This window comes from Hyperolius riggenbachi, chromosome 2 (genome assembly GCF_040937935.1).
Source record: "Hyperolius riggenbachi isolate aHypRig1 chromosome 2, aHypRig1.pri, whole genome shotgun sequence".
Classification (NCBI taxonomy): domain Eukaryota; kingdom Metazoa; phylum Chordata; class Amphibia; order Anura; family Hyperoliidae; genus Hyperolius; species Hyperolius riggenbachi.
Genome location: NC_090647.1, coordinates 130414583 through 130431522, shown reverse-complemented (window position 1 = coordinate 130431522; position 16940 = coordinate 130414583). Strand labels below are relative to the sequence as shown.

The 16940-nt window shown below is 45.3% G+C and overlaps 1 protein-coding gene across 2 annotated transcripts in view; it reads right to left on the bottom strand.

The window, feature by feature from the left end:
- AGAP2 (ArfGAP with GTPase domain, ankyrin repeat and PH domain 2) overlaps window positions 1-16940 on the bottom strand; it is a 419192-nt gene that overhangs the window by 284246 nt on the left and 118006 nt on the right. The window lies entirely within an intron of this gene.

Genomic DNA, 16940 nt, shown 5'->3' with positions numbered 1-16940 from the left:
GTGGCCATTTATTTGATGATTTGGTGTGTTTTATTTAATTACTTAGTAATGTTTTTGTTGTACCACATGTTTCAACTGCTTATTGGTGTATGTTATAAACCTCCACACATAAACGACATGGAAGAAATACAATTACAGATTTAAAAAAAGCTACAAGCAAACATGGAGTCATAGTTATGGGTGATTTAAATTATCCAGACATCAACTGGGATATTGAAGCGTCTGGTAAAAGTGAGGCGCTCTGAGGTGCTCAGCGTTGATGATACTGGCAGATGCTATTTACTCCTATCTGTTATTGCCTGATGAAGCGGGTTTGTACCCCGCACTACGCGTTGCACTTTAGTTGGAGTATCCAATAAAATAGTTTTGACTGAAAATCCACAGTCGTGTGTTCTGCTTGGAGGAGGTGAGTCCACCACTGCCTCCTCTATTACCAGGATGGGTTTTTAAGTTCTTTTAGTGTTTTTTATTCTGTTGGTGCCTCTGTTATCCTATTATCTACATCAAGTCCACCCTTGGTGGAGGGTTGTACCCTTCCTTCTTCTACTACAGAGAGCGACTTTTTAATCCTGAGTGGGGTCAGGACACTCTCCCCACCTGCTTTGACAGTAATTGCCTAATTGGTAACCCTGGTTTGTGAGTATTAAATTAATATTATTACTCTTCCAATTATACATTACCAGTACATACTACACTATATTGGGCTCTTGGTGTTCTCTCTTTTTCTCACCCACAGGGGGGATTCTTCCATGAAGCAACGTGAATCACATTGTCAATTAGAGAGCGACAAGAGGTGGCTCCCCTCCCCAAATGTCCCCCTCACCATCTCCCCCTCCCTAGATGCACGGCACAGTTTCACTCACCTGCTCTTAGCGTTTCAGTAATGGGATCTCCCTTCACCTGCCCAGCGTTCTGTAATCCTGGTTACAGCAGTGCCTCATGTGACCTGTTACGTGCTACTGGGTCACACGAGGCACCGCTGTAGTCAGAGAGGAAGCAGGACTTCATGTGTGGCTGGTGATCTTGCCATCGATAATCTGCTGAGAGCGGGTGAGTGATGCAGCACCTACCCGGCATCCTGGGGGGGCAGAGCTGGGATGCTGTGGGCCACCAGTGAGGGAATGCTGTCTTTGAGGAAACAGAGGGAGATGTAGTGTCAGTAGTGAAGTGTAGTGCCAGTGCCTGCAATGAACAGCTTCTCCTCTCTGGTCCGGCTTTGCACACACACATTGGGGAGGGGGAATGGTGGGTCAATGTATTGCTTCAAGTGGCAAAAAGTCTATAACCGGCCCTGCCCACCCACAGCACAAAGGTGAGTCCCTGCCCCAGCATAGAAGATTGGTGGTCATGTCTTCTATGGTTTTTTTTAAATCCTGCATCCACACTACTCCCAAGTTTTAATTTGCTAAATAATGATCCTCTTCCTCCATACTGTTAATTTACACCTCATTCAGGTGACAAAGTATACATTATGTACTATTTGAATGCATGTATTAGAGTGTATGTTTTATAGGACTGCATATTATATGTACTAAGAAGATCTTTTTCACTTACACTATGCTATTTTTAAAACATGACTCACAATTTGACGTGTTTAAAAGCCTTTCAATTATAGGCCTGAAAAGATTTATAGAGAAGAAAAAGCATCTTGGCAAACAGAATAGAGCCTTTATTTCTGCCCCTCAAATCGGTAAAAAAGCTAAAACTAAAGAAACACTGGGTAATAATAGGACATTTATATCCCATAACTTTTTCCCACATCCAAAGTTGGTCAGGTGACATTTTATTATAAGCGCTGAGTGCATAAAAGTAGCCAGTTAAGCTTCTACAGTGCTTGATAATTCACCCACTAGGCTTTATATCGATGTCACATAGGGAGACAAAAGAATGAGATACACGTAAACTTAAACATAGCAATCAAATTACAATTCAGGCCCTGTTCACAGTGGTCAGTTGCATTGCAGAATAATTCTGCATATCAACTCACTGCCCATTCAACTCTATGGGCCTGTTCACAGTAACGGAACGCGTTTTTCTAACTCGCTGCATGTAGGTTTTGTATTAAAGTCTATGGCCAGTCTTTATTGCTGTTCACAGTCATTATAATGCGTGAGTTCTGCAACTGACCACTATGAACCTAGCCTAAATGTGGGTGAGCAAGACAGTTCGGGCAAAGCCCCACCCCTAGCCAAAAGGGTCCAGTTCCTAAAATAAAGCTACTGAAGCCAATCGAGTTTGTAGTTGGAGTTTGCTTGCCCTCTGTGACGGAACTCCTGTTATTAGCAAGAAAACATAATCAAAAGCAAGTTTCAAAGGCTTGACAGGGCTTTTTAGGTGGCTACGAAAACTGGAGAGGTCCCAGATAACAGACCACTCATAGAAAAGTTTGGGCTGAGCAAGGGGAGGGAAAGATTTCTGAATTACCCCCAACTTTATGATAATATTTTGTTACATATTGTGTGATACAAGTATGAGAGAAATAATTTGCTTGAGGTATACCTTTCAGCTACTCCCAACACTGCTAGCCTGCAACTTGTGGTTCTCCAGATATCATCAGTACTAAAAGGGAACCTTAACTAGAGGAGGCTTCCACCAGCCTCCTGCAGTGCCACCAGGCACCCAGTGCCCGCACCATCCTGGGACGATCATCCAGTCCCCCGCAGCAGCTGTTTCATTTTTGGACAACTGCGCTTGCGCAGCTCTGGACAAGCGAGGATGCCCATAAGTTCCTTTTAACTCTACATAGCCCATGATCCACAGTGTTTGAGCTTATTTTATCAGACTTTCTGAGCTTGTAGGTTTGTGGAGGGTGAAGTCTAAGGTGCCAGGACATCTGTGGCTATAGGCTCCTGTGATGTAATACTAGGCCTGTGCATAGGATGGACTGCTGCTATGCCCTGGCACAGTATCATCAATCAAACTGTTGAATGAAAGGGGGTGGGGCAGTGAATGAGTTTCCTCCTGTAGCTCTGGATGTCTGTGTTGGCTGATGAGGAGTTCTTGAACGAGTACTTAAACGGTAACTGATTTGACATCAGATAATTATGAGGAATATACAGGAATAGAAACAAGCTCTACCACTGATTGCCTGCAGAGCATTGGAAATGTTTCTCCTTTTTATATTTAAAGAATAAATAGGAATACTATTAAGTAATAAAATTGTTGGGATACAATTAGCAGTAGAGGGGGAAAAAAGTTGGACAATGATGCAAATATGATGATCCAGACCACAAGAGTGTTGTGATGAAGCTTTGCTAAGACAGGACTGGTCTATGGTTTGAACTTATGTCCCAAAAACTAAATAAATACATTGAAACAAACTCTTCCATTGATTCCACACGTAGCCCTGTACATGCCTAAACCAATTCCGGGTACGACCTAGTGGTGCTTGGCGAAATAAATGATTCTGATTCTGATTCTGATTGGCTACAGAGCACTGGAGAAATGTTGGAGTTGCTCTTTAAAATGTTCTAGAATTTCAAATCACCACGTGCTTATTAAAAAAAATATCAAAATACAATAGTTCCATTATGCCTTTGGGCCGTTGACCAGGGCCGGATTTGTACATTCCAGTGCCCTAGGCCTGCTGTCACCAAGCCGCCCCCCCCCCCCCCCCCCAAAAAAAAAATTGTCCAACACTCTGACTAGCGTTCATTGGTTTGGATGGGCTCATCTCAGTTGTGCTGCATTGTACCCCATTCAACAAATAATTCTTGTAATTTGCGTTCCTGCCCGAATGTGCACAGCAGCCGATAGTGTTTTGGGCATGCATACTTGAGAAATGACGCTGATGTATGACCGGTACTTGTCAAGAATGCATAACACTGTACCGGCCTCGGTTGCTGTGCACATCTGGGCAGGAGCGAGACATTACAGGGAGCGCGAGTGGCCAGAGCATGCGCTGCTTCTTTGTCCTCTGTTGCGACTGGCATATTTTTAACATCCTGTGCTTTCAAATGAGCTTAGCTGTTGTGGCAGTCAGGTGACACTCACAGTGTAGAGATCAAATTACAACTTGTGACACAGAGGAGGGGGAATTAGACAGGCTCTCGAAATACATACATGGTACATATCTCTGTTTTCCTTCTGTCCTGTGCAAGAGTTCAGTTTCATTTTAAAGCATCTGAATGACATGTATTTATATTTGCTGTAAAATCTATGCATCTCTTTTGAATGCTGAATGTACATATGGTGGTGTGCTCTAACATATTGGCAGTATACGGGAACAAAGTCTGAAGAAGGCTTATTTAAATTGCCTTTAAAACGTTTTTAGGGTAAATGAGGCATGTAGCATCATGTTTTTTTAATGATGTGGGGACTTAAAATCCCTCTCTCTCTCAGATGGGAAATCCGAGTTTGCTCGGATAGTGCTATTCAGATTTTAAAAAAAAATATCAGAATTGCTATTCAAAGTTCGGATAGTGGAAAAAGTTCAGATTATCTGGGTAGTTCGGATACCCAAATATTGGATGAGCACCACTGCTCAGGTGTAATTTAAAATGACAGTTTAGCAATCAAAGGGAATAAAACAGCATTTTTTATCCTGCAGTCTCATAGATGGTAGGAGCTGGAGGACAGAAAATGAGTCAGGAAAGAGTTAACTAAGGAAGAAGAGACCACTGCTAGCTAAGAAAAACAGTCATAAATCAGGATTAGATAAATTAACAACTGCTGAGGTCAGTGTCAAAGCTGTAAAAGAGGTGAAGAAACTGCAGAGCTCACTGATGTTTGGGAATGCCTGCATTAAACCTCAGAGGAACTTAGTTCTATCTGCTTTGTAATGTAAATCTCTGGCATTTCTCACATCGATCTGTAAGTCTATCATACAAAGGAATGGATTATCAGGTGACCGTTATGATTGATCCTGATTGTTTTAACACATCAGGAAGTGAGAGAGAGATGCAGGGATTGGGTAACTCTGGAAGTCAGATATTAGTGCAGAGCAGGGCGCTGGATGGCTGTGCTGCGGAACCAGAAGAGATGATTTACTTTGACATATGACCTCTTCTCTCTCCAAGTCATGCCGGCCTTCTTATCTTATCTCATTTTATCGCCCTAGGCCGTGGCCTTACTGACCTTTCCAGAAATCCGGCCCTGCCGTTGACACCTGTCCTTCTTATGCTCACAGAGCCTGATTTACACCTCAGGAGCTTGTAGGCACAGATATTCTTTTGCCCTAAACTCCACCCCTCAACACAGGTCACACCTCCAATCCCGGACCGTATTTTCTTATATCACATAAAGAGCTAAATTTACCTGAACCTAGCAGTGGTGGAAATCAAAGAGTGGACTTACCCAGCAAAATCTTGGACAAGGCCCCCTTTACTTAACTTCTTAGGGACAGACGCAGTTTAAATCTATGGCGGGCAGGGGGCGCTGCGGATCTGACCGGACGTAAACTCTACGTCCCATTCAACGCGAGCCCCCGGCCGTTCCCGCCGCTGTCGCCGCTCGATCTCCGCCGCAATATGCTGCCCTGCCGCCTCTATGACGGCAGAGCACTGTGAGCCGGGCAGGAGCCGTTTTCATTGGCTCCTGGCCCTGTCATTACTGTGTAAGTCAATCCCATTGGCTTACATTGAGTGACAGGGTCAGGAGCCAATAAAAGCGGCTCCTGACTGGTGCACAGCGCTGTGCCGTCATAGAGGCAGAGAGAGCAGCCTGCGGCGGGGACAGAGCGGCGTGACCGGTGAGAGCAATGGATTATTGCGGCGATTCGTCGGCATGCTGCGTTTTAACGTACCAGCAGCCTCTGGCCCTTAAGGGGGCAGAGGCTGCTGATTCCGAAGTGGTTAAATAATCAACAAAAAATTGTGATAATTATATATATGGCCCTAGCTACCATACACAATGTGGCTACACACAATCAGAGGTGGGGCTACACAAAACTAAATCACCACCTTACATTACATCAAGCCCACCCCCCCACCAAGATAAGAGGAACAAGCGGCAAATGGCAGTGTGTGTAGCCAGAGTGGGTGCGGTGCAGGGAGGATGCAATATCCAACACTGCCCACCACGCTACTCTCACTTTCACAGGAGGCACTGATTAAGCCTCAGATCTCCGCCCCTAACTACGTGCCTGAGGTTGCCAGACTGAAGCAGGGTGATGAGTGCCATTGCCTTTCAGCTCTGCTGAGAGAGGAGACATTGGGGAAGGGAGGGGAGCCGCCTTTGCCACATAAAGCGCCTGTAGGCATGCGCCTACAATGCCTTATGGTAAATCCAGCCCGGTATGCATGCGATCTTCAGCATGCTTTACTCATTTTTTGTGTGTGTGCAATTTTCATTTGCAAATGCATATGCAAAATTAAGTATTGCGATTTTTTTTACAAAAAAAATCCATCTAATGAACTTGCTTGTAAATTTTCAGGCAAAAGCTAATTTTTATGTAAATTTTCTGCTTTACTATTGACTTGCATAGACATATGAATCACACACACAAAAAGTGAACTTAGAACTGCCATCTGAATTTAAAATGCGAAAAATACAAAGGACTAGGCTGACGGTTGTTGCTTTAAAATCTGACATGCCAGATCATTAACCCCCCTGGCGGTATGATTATTTCCAGATTTTAAGGTCGAAAAATGGTGCAATTTTTTTCACATGCTTTTAGAGCCTAAAACCAGGGAAAAAAATCACACCGCAGTGAGATCTGCAGCAGCCCCTGCAGTTACTCACCCCCCTGGGATCCAGTGCTGCAATTCTCCCTCCGCCCTCCAGGTTAGCTGTACCCTTATAATAAGATCGCCGTCTTCCGAAGACAGGAAGGAGAATTGTTGCAGGCGCCTGGATACCGGGGGAGGTGAGTTGAAACGCCATTACCCGGCTGTCTCCCTATACCTCCCGGAGGCTACCCCAAGTCAGGCTCTGGATTACTGCTCATGGCAGCTTTTTTCCACCCCAAACCTGACTCAGGGTTCCTGCCAGGAATGTTGAGCGACATCGGCAGACCTCGGAAGACACCTGTGCATACACTAGATTCTCGTTCGCACACGGCCCAGACCAGCCACCTCGGCCGAGAACAGTCCAACATTTGGGCAAGGCTTAATTTATGAGCAATCAGGATGGAAATGAGTTAAAAGCTCACTAGTGATAAACAGATAATAGCTTTTATAACTTTTTTAATTGATTTCCAAGACAGTTACCTCACAGAATTTGTAGTGAGGCGCTCCATACCAAGCAATGTGATTAGCATGAAGCCATTATAGCTTAGCAGCTACATTCTCCAGAAATATGTTTTTTGCATAATTATATTTAAATTCTCCATGTGACAGAAGGGATGAAGGCTGTCTGTGCCACGGAGGTGACAGTGCTGCGGTAAATCCCTGACCTAATGCTAACGGAGGCCCAATCCCTGACAAAGGCCGCGATCAGCCTTTCATGTCTCACAAGCGGATGAATGAGGTCTGCGAGAAGTGAGGAATAATTACTGTAATGATGGATCCCTTCTGCCAGTGAAGCGCTTTTATTTCAGAGGTTTTTACCCTTAACCTCATTGCTAGTGCCAAAGAACAAACAAATTAATAAACAGAATATCCTTTATGCGATTACACTTCCACAAACTTAAAAATGTTGTTTGTGGTCTGCGTTTTGTGCTCTTATTTCATTTATTACATCAACACCTCTCTCTGGAGTTTTAAATCGAACACTGAAACATTTGGTTGCTTTTTTGGGGGGGGATTTACATCCTACTAATATTTTAAAGAGAACCAGAGATGAAAAAACAACATATTTATACATACCTGGGGCTTCCTCCAGCCCCATTAACCTGGATTGCTCCCACGCCGCCTTTCTCCACTGCCTCAGTCCACTGGTAACAGGTCCCGTCATTTCGGCCAGTCGAGCCAGTCGACGCAACCGCAGGGCGCTCCCTCTGTACTGCGCAGGCGCATGCGTACAGAGCCGGAGGGAGCCCCTGTGCATGCGGAAGACTGGCCGCGTCTGGCGGAAGTGACGGGACCTGGTACCGACGATAGAGGCAGCGGAGGACGGCGGCGTGGGAGCCATCCAAGCTTATGGGGCTGGAGGAAGCCCCAGGTATGTATAACATCTTTTTTACATTTTCAACTTATGTTCGTCTCTGGTTCACTTATAAATGCAAAAGTTTGGATGTTTGTTACTCAATCACGCAACAATGGCTGAATGAAATTTGGCACACACATAGTACAACATTACCTGGAATAACATATAAGATACATTTTATCCCCATAAACAAAAAGTGGGCAGAGACAAATACAAATTTCACTGGGGAAATGTAAACTGCAGCCATTCTTATGATTGTTAACCTCCTGAGCGGTATGGACGAGCTCAGCTCGTCCATCACTGCCGGAGGCTGCCGCTCAGGCCCTGCTGGGCCGATTTGCTTCAAATAAAAAGCAGCACACGCAGCCGGCACTTTGCCAGCCGCGTGTGCTGCCTGATCGCCGCCGCTCTGCGGCGATCCGCCGCGAGCAGCGGCGAAAGAGGGTCCCCCCAGCCGCCCGAGCCCTGCGCAGCCGGACCAATCAGTTCCGGCCAGCGCTAAGGGCTGGATCGGAGGCGGCTAACGTCAGGACGTCGGCTGACGTCCATGACGTCACTCCGCTCGTCGCCATGGCGACGAGGAAAGCCAAACAAGGAAGGCTGCTCATTGCGGCCTTCCTTGTTTGTTCTGGGCGCCGGAGGCGATCGGAAGAACGCCTCCGGAGCGCCCTCTAGTGGGCTTTCATGCAGCCAACTTTCAGTTGGCTGCATGAAATAGTTTTTTTTTAATTGAAAAAAAACCCTCCCGCAGCCTCCCTGGCGATCTCAATAGAACGCCGGGGAGGTTAATAGTAGGGTTCTCAAACCTTGGTCACTGGGTGACTGGGATTAATATTCAGAAAAGTGGGTGGAGCCTACAAAATCCAATCAAAATTCACCTATTGATTTTTAAGCAGAAAATTTAATTGCTGCCATTCTTGCACTGTTAATGGCACAATCCTCAAACCTGGTACAGTTGGTCATTCGATGACTGGCGTTCAAATTCAGATAAGGGGGTAGAGCTACAAACAGCCAATCAGATTTGTTTCATTTCAATGCAAATTATTGATGCCAAAGACTGCAAAGCTCACAAACTTGGTCATTGAGTAATTGAGTAAATGTGTGTTAGGGTTAGAAAAAGTGAGCGGAGCCAAATCCAGCCAAATACATACCCGGGCAATGCCGGACCATCAGTGGGTGGAGACAAATATAAATTTCACTGGGAAAATGTAAACTGCAGCCGTTCTTACACTGTTAATGGTAGGGTTCTCAAATGTTGCACAGTTGGTCACGGGGTGACTGGGATTAATATTCAGAAAAGTGGGTGGAGCCTACAAAAGCCAATCAAAATTCACCTATTGATTTTCAAGGGGAATATTTAATTGCTGCCATTCTTGCACTGTTACTGGCACAAGCCTCAAACCTGGTACAGTTGGTCTTTGGGTGACTGGGGTTCAAATTCAGAAAAGGGGGTGGAGCCACAAACAGCCAATCAGATTTGTCTAATTTCAATGCAAATTATTGATGTCAAAGACCGCAAAGCACATCACAAACTAGGTCATTGAGTAATTGTGTGTTAGGGTTAGAAAAAGTGGGCGGAGTCAACACCAGCCAAATACATACCCGGGCAATGCCGGGCCATCAGCTAGTAGCACATATTTAGTAGCGGAGCTATAGAGCCATGGGCCCCGGTGCAAGTTTTAGCCTGAGCAACCCCCACAAGAAACAGGAAAAGAGCGAATCCATAGGTGGTAATGAAAACAGCCACGATTAGTGACATTACACGGAAATTTGGGCACCAGGAGGCACCTAATAAAATAGCAGGCACCAGAGCTACCCGCTATGAAAATTGCAGCTATAATTTGCGTTGCTATTCATAGCCACAATTTGCATAGTGTGTAGCCCCGCTAATCACGGCTTTATGGAAAGGGGGCTTAAAGGGAACCAGAGATGAAGGAACTTGAAAAATGAAAAAAGATTTTATACATACCTGGGGCGTCCTCCAGCCCCATCAGCCTGGACTCCCTCCATCTCGCTGGCGCCTACTTTACGCATGTGCCTGCACAGTACGGAGGGAGCGCACTGCGCGTGCGTCGTCTGGCCCTGACTGGCCGGGGGATAGAGGCAGCGGAGGACGGCGGCGTGGGAGCGATCCAGGCTGATGGGGCTGGAAGAAGCCCCAGGTATGTATAAAATCTTTTTTTCATTGATCTCTGGTTCTCTTTAAGCTTTAGGCATCAGTAGAGAAAGTGGTTAAGGGTTAGGCATGGGGTTAAGGGTTAGGCACCATGGGGATAGGGGTTAAGGGTAAGGCATCAGTAGAGAAAGTGGTTAAGGGTTAGGCATGGGGTTAAGGGTTAGGCACCATGGGGATAGGGGTTAAGGGTAAGGCATCAGTAGAGAAAGTGGAAGGGAGGATTCTGTGCGAGAGTAGAGTCAAAGTAAATTATTGGAAAAATTAGAGAATTAAGTATGAATGAAGACGTAGAATAAGGATAATGTTACCGATATTCTACTTGCAGCAATATCCGGTGCCCTTTTTTTACAAGCGCTTTTATTACAGGTACACCCCCCATGACCCCACCCCAACACTGTATGTATAATAATCATCCCTGGGGACCCTGGCCCCAGCACTCACATTGCTGTGCAGATCAATGGCCTGCACGGTTGCACCAGATTATTCCTGATCTCCCGGGGGGATACCTCTGTCACTACGAAGGGAGGTGCCCGGAACTTCCTAAGTTCCTAGGCAGGGAGGTACTCAGAGGCCAAAAAAGAGCCCCTGGGGAGCAGTCAGGGGGAGACAAAGAGGGGCCCGGCAGCACTCTGGGCCCTGTGGTAATAGCCCCCTTTGCCTCAATGGTAGCTCCGGCCTTGTGTGTATATGTTACTGCAAGTCCTCAGTTGGCTCTTTGTAGGACAGAAACTCTTTATTATTTAGGCTCTACCTAGATGAGGTTGTAATGCTTGAGCTGCAGTATTAATTAAACGAACACCTTTGCTGCCTCCCTTCTTCTAGTATAATGCACCCAGCTACAGAGCTGGTACATTCAATTAATTTTTCTCTATAAAGGGCCTACATTTATTTCTCCATAATCCAAAAAATGAGTACACTTTGTACTGAAGAAAAGGAATCGGCATAGGTGTGCCCTGAACTTCTTTCACAACAACCATGCAATTACATCCAACCTTGTGTTCCCAGCAAGGGGCCCTTTCTGTAAAGATCACAACGGTGTGTTATTGTATGGATTGTGGGGAGACAATGAATGGGGAAGGCAGATATGAAAGGAGTGTGTGGGATCGCACAAATTCAGTTATTTTACAATCCAAAAGAAACTCGGTGTTCTTATTAGTCAGAGTGACTGATGTATGTAGAGAAGGGCAGTAACTAGAAGTGACAGCCTGCAAAATCATTCTAAGGCCCTCTGGACATCCGCACTCCATTATCCAGTCAGTCGCATCACATCGACTTGTGCCTATCCATAACAAAAACAAACAATGCTTCAGCTTACTAATGTGTCTGTATTCATAGCGGAGCCAGTGGCAGGTCTGTGCCTGGTGCTGCCCTAGGTGAGCACATCATGATGGGAAGCGCTGATATCTGAAACTTAGACCTGTTAAAAGGGAAAAAGAATAAGGGTATCCAGCAGTTTGATTATAAAAAGATATTTTTAACTTCCTAAAGTTAATGTAAACCAAAATAAAAAACAAACAGGTACTTACTTATGGAAAGGTAAGACTCTTAGTCCTATAGTGCCTTCCTGTCTCTCTCCTGGTCCCCTCGTTTTAGTGCTCTCACCCCCGTAAGCAGTATTCAACAGACCGATCAAATACTGCTCTGTGCCAGTGTGGGAGACTTTGGTACTGCACCTGCTTGGGCGCACTCTCTCGCACGCTCACGCATGCCCGCAGAGCCACCAGTCTTCTGGAACACTGTCTTTGGGAGCACTCGAGCTCCTGAAATCTTTTAAAGCCTCCCTTGGCGGAAAATTAGAACAAGGTGCAGTGGCGTAGCTAGAGATCATGGGGCTCCATAGCAAAACTTTCATGGGGCCCTCAGATGCAAGCACTCCTAAGTTATGCGTCTTGCCTCTACTCTATGGATATGAGTAAAACGGGTAATTCACATTCTCATGCAATCAACACTGCACATAGTTCATGGGCACTGAGACAAAGTCAGAGGGTGAAGAAACACATAAAAGTTAATGGTAAATACATTATGCACCCTCTAGGCCCCCTATGCTCCAGGGCCCCATAGCAGCTGCTATGGCTGCTATGGCTATTGCTACGCCCCTGACAAGGTGACAGCACTGGAATGAGGGGACCGTGAGAGGAAAAGGAAGGTTCTGTTATACTCCTTAGGTAAGTATCTGTTGCTTTTTTACAATGGCTTTAACCACCGCAGTGTTAAACCCCCCTAAAGACCAGGCCATTATTCTGAAATTGGGCCACTGCAGCTTTAAGGCCTCGCTGCACGGCCATACAGCTCAGCACACAAGTGATTCCCCCCTCTTTTCTCCCCACCAACAGAGCTCTCTGATGATGGGGTCTGATCGCCCCCCCAGATGTTTGTTTATTTTTTAACAAATATTTATGTTATTATATTTTATTAAATTTAGCTGTTTTTTTTCTTATATATTTTTGTATTCCCCTCTCCCTCCCTCACCCCGCCAGCCTATCAGCGTGATCAGCTGTCATAGGATTCAGCCTATGACAGCCGATCACTTCCCTGCATCTGGAGGGGACAGCCATGTCACACGGCTGTCCCCAGTGCAGCGCTGCCTTAGATCGCAGCGCTGTACGGGGTAATTAGACGGCGGTTTCGCCATCTAACAGTTTCCTAACGTCAATCGCCGCTGGGAGGCTGAAGGCGGAGCGGAGCTCCGTCATTCATGCGGAGATGCACGTGCAACAGTGTGCACGATCTCCTGCAATACCCGCCCAAGGACCTTACGCCAATCTGTGTTAGGCGGTCCTGGGGCTGCCGCCGCGACCACTTCTGTCAGCGTGACGTGGTCGGCAAGCGGTTAAAGTAGCCCTGAATGAAACTTTCCTCCACTTGATCCCATCTCTACCGTGCTCTGCATACCTAAATAACTTTGCTTTTCTAGAGTTTCTCAGCTTGCTGGCCATAGCTGCAGAATGTGTGGTCCAGATTTCATGGTAAATGCCATCTTGCTCTCTGTACATTTTCAAGATGGCATTAAAGAGTTACCTCTGCCGGTAAGCTTCTCTGAGAGGACAGTGTTTGTTCTAGAGTCACAAGATGTGCAAACAAAATTAATGTGGGGAATTATCCAAATCCAAAAATGCTTTATTGGCAGGACCAAATACATTTAGTATTGCCAAAGCAAGACATTAGCATTAGCATGGGAGGGGGGGTTGTGGGATTATAAGGAAGGGAATAGGGGGTTGGGGTATACAGTCCATAAGAGTGTGGAGGATATAAGGGACAGTATAGGGGCCTGGGATATATAGGCGCAGAGGTTGCCAACTCTCAGCGACCATCCAGCTTTGCGGTGGTTGCCGCTGCTGGCCAGAGGGGACCAGGAGGATATCGTGGGCACAGGATAAAATTTAAAATACATGTAAACACATACAAATAAGAAATACATAAGCCGTAAATGAGCCGTAAATTACTTCTCTCTAATATTGCTGTCACTTACAGTAGGTAGTAGAAATCTGGCAGAACTGACTGGTTTTGGACTAGCCCATCTTGTCATAGGGGATTCTCAGGATTTTGTTTAGTTTCAAAAGCACTTACGATACTGAATAGCAGTTGCTCTGTCCTACTGCCAAAAACATGTGCAGCGAGCAGGGAGGCTGGTCAACATTATTGTATAAATCCTTTTCAGGGAATGTCTTCTTTATAAAGAATAAAAGCCTTGCTGAGAATCCCTCATGAAGAGATGGACTACTTCAAAACCTATTGGCAATGTCCGATTTCTACTACCTACTGTAAGTGACAGAAAAATAGGAGAAAAGTAATGTATGGCTCATTTTACTCTGGAAAAAACATACTTCTTATTTGTATATGTTTATATGTATTTTAAATGTTACAATTTTTCGCGATAGTGTTGCTTTAAGGGAGCTGTTCATGAAAGAAAGGGGGTACTGTACATGGATAATACACGTGGAAGAGGGGGCTGCGCATGGATCGGGAGGGGCACTGCTGCACAACGCAACTTGGCCTAGTGGCACAAAATGAATACATACAGCCTTGCTTCTGAGTTTGATGTGTATTCATTGGAGAGATAATAAGTATACTGTATATGTAATCACCATACAGTTATTTTGATGGATGCAATACCTGTGTGCAAATAGTGAAGATTGGAGCTCCCATGCATTCCTTTCTGCACTATAGCGTAGTAGTGGCGTTGGGCTAATGGTAGTGACTAACGGCATGACCTCTATGGGTGCGATTTGCCCTTCATCAGGATGCTCCGTGTTACACCTCCGATTCCCTAGGAGATCTCAGTCTGGTTTGTTTAATGCGAAGGTTTAAGCTGCTATGCAGCAACTGTAAACGCCCACTCAGCCTTCATGCTCCCAACTGGTGTTAAAATAGGATCTCCGTAGGAGTTTACTGCTGCGAGACCATAATTATTGTGAATAAAATTCAGCATTCATACCAGCTTTTCCTGGACAGATTGTGTTAGCAGCTTCCATTTTCTTTTATCATACTGTATACATTTGTCTCAGATGAAATGTACAAACACATCTAGGTATGTGATGCGCTTCCTGTAATTCATCTGCTATATTATTTCCTGCAGCTGTGTGTTACCTTTCCCCAGCTTATTCCATAGCAAGCTCTATTCTTTGACATTGGCGTACTTGAAGACGCTCTGCATGAGATCGGTACTGGCAAGGCAAGTAAAAGATAGACTTTAACATACATCCTATATAATGAAACAGGAATGACAGCTAGTCAGAAAACAACCTGTTCCAGAGAATGATAAATTATTAACCACTTCGCATCCAGACCTTGTTTCCCCCTTATGGACCAGAGCCGTTTTGACTTTTTAGCCATGATCCTAGTTAATCAGCAATAACTTTATCCCTACTCATAACACTTAAATGATCTATATACCATTTTTTTCAAGACAAACTAGGCTTTCATTGGGGGGTATTTTGTACTAAGAAAATAGTTGTTTTCTATTAATTTTAATGGAAAAAGAAAAGGGAAAAAAATCAAATTCATGACTTCTCAGTTTTTACCGGTTCCAGCTTAAAAATAAAAAGTGCTACTGTCATAAAAACCATGCCACTAGTATTATCTCCCCCAGAATAGATAGCCAGATATGTCCCCAGTATCATCCCCCCCCCCCGAGTAGTCCCCAATATAAGCCCCCACGTATAGTCAGATGTGTCCCCCGCATTTGCCACCCCCAGCATAGATCGTCAGATGCGCCCCTAAGAATAGTGCCCTTAATTATAGCCAGATGTGCCCCTGGGATCAGCATTCCTCCATTTTAGCCAGATATGCCCCCAGGATTAGCACCGGCCCCCCATCATAGCCAAATGTGCCCCCGGTATTAGGTTATTCCCGCCCGCAGGGTAACCAGATGTGCCTTACTATTAGACACCCCCCCAGTTAGCCAGATGTCCCCCAGTGATCTTAACACCCCCCCCTTTTAAATACCCCCTCCCCCCAGGATCGATAGCCAGATGCCTCCCCTCATCAGGCAGACCCCTCCGTGCGCAAATCATTAAAAATTCCTCCAGCAAGCAGCCTCACTCACCTTACCTCATTCCTGCGACTATCCTGAAGCTCGAGCCTCCGAATCCCGCTCTGCAGTCAGCCCCGCTATGCCGAATATCCGGTCCCGGCTTGATGACGTCATCAAGCCAGGACCCAGATATTCAGCATAGCGGGGCTGACTGCAGATCGGGGATCGGAGGCTCGGGCTTCAGGATAGTCGCAGGAACGAGGTAAGGTGAGTGAAGCTGCTTGCTGGAGGATTTTTTTAATGATTTGTGCAAAGAGGGGGACAAATGAACGATCACTGCAGTTGACTACTGCACCGATTGTTCATGGGAGGGGGGTGGACTAATTGGTTATAAGGGAACATGTTCCCTTTCGCCAATTAGTAATGCATCTGACAGTGCCGGGGGGTGCGCTCTGCAGCGCACCCGATCGTGCACAGCAGGGCTGCAAGCAAGTCAGTATATCTACGTCATGGTGGCTTGGAGGAAGCCACAGCTGACGTAGATATACTGAGCTGTGGAGTAAGTGGTTAAACTTCAAGTTCACCATAATTAGATTTTGTATCTGATTGCATTATACTTAAGGTAACACTAAACACAAAACAAATACAGTGGGATGCGAATGTTTGGGCAACCTTGTTAATCGCCATGATTTTCCTGTATAAATTGTTGGTTGTTATGATAAAAAATGTCAGTTAACTATATCATATAGGAGACACACACAGTAATATTTGAGAAGTGAAATGAAGTTTATTGGATTTACAGAAAGTGTGCAATAATTGTTTGAACAAAATTAGGCAGGTGCATAAATTTGGGCACCACAAAAAAATAAATGAAATCAATATTTAGTAGATCCTAATTTTGCAGAAATTACAGCCTCTAAACGCTTCCTGTAGGTTCCAATGAGAGTCTGGATTCTGGTTGAAGGTTTTTTGGGCCATTCCTCTTTACAAAACATCTCTAGTTCATTCAGGTTTGATGACTTCCGAGCATGCACAGCTCTTTTTAACTCACACCACAGATTTTCAATTATTTCAGGTCTAGGGACTGAGATGGCCATTCCAGAACGTTGTACTTGTTCCTCTGCATGAATGCCTTAGTGGATTTTGAGCAGTGTTTAGGGTTGTCATCTTGTTGAAAGATTCAACCCTGGTGCAGCTTCAGCTTTGTCACTGATTCATGGACATTGGTCTCCAGAATCTGCTGATACTGAGTTGAATCCATGCGTC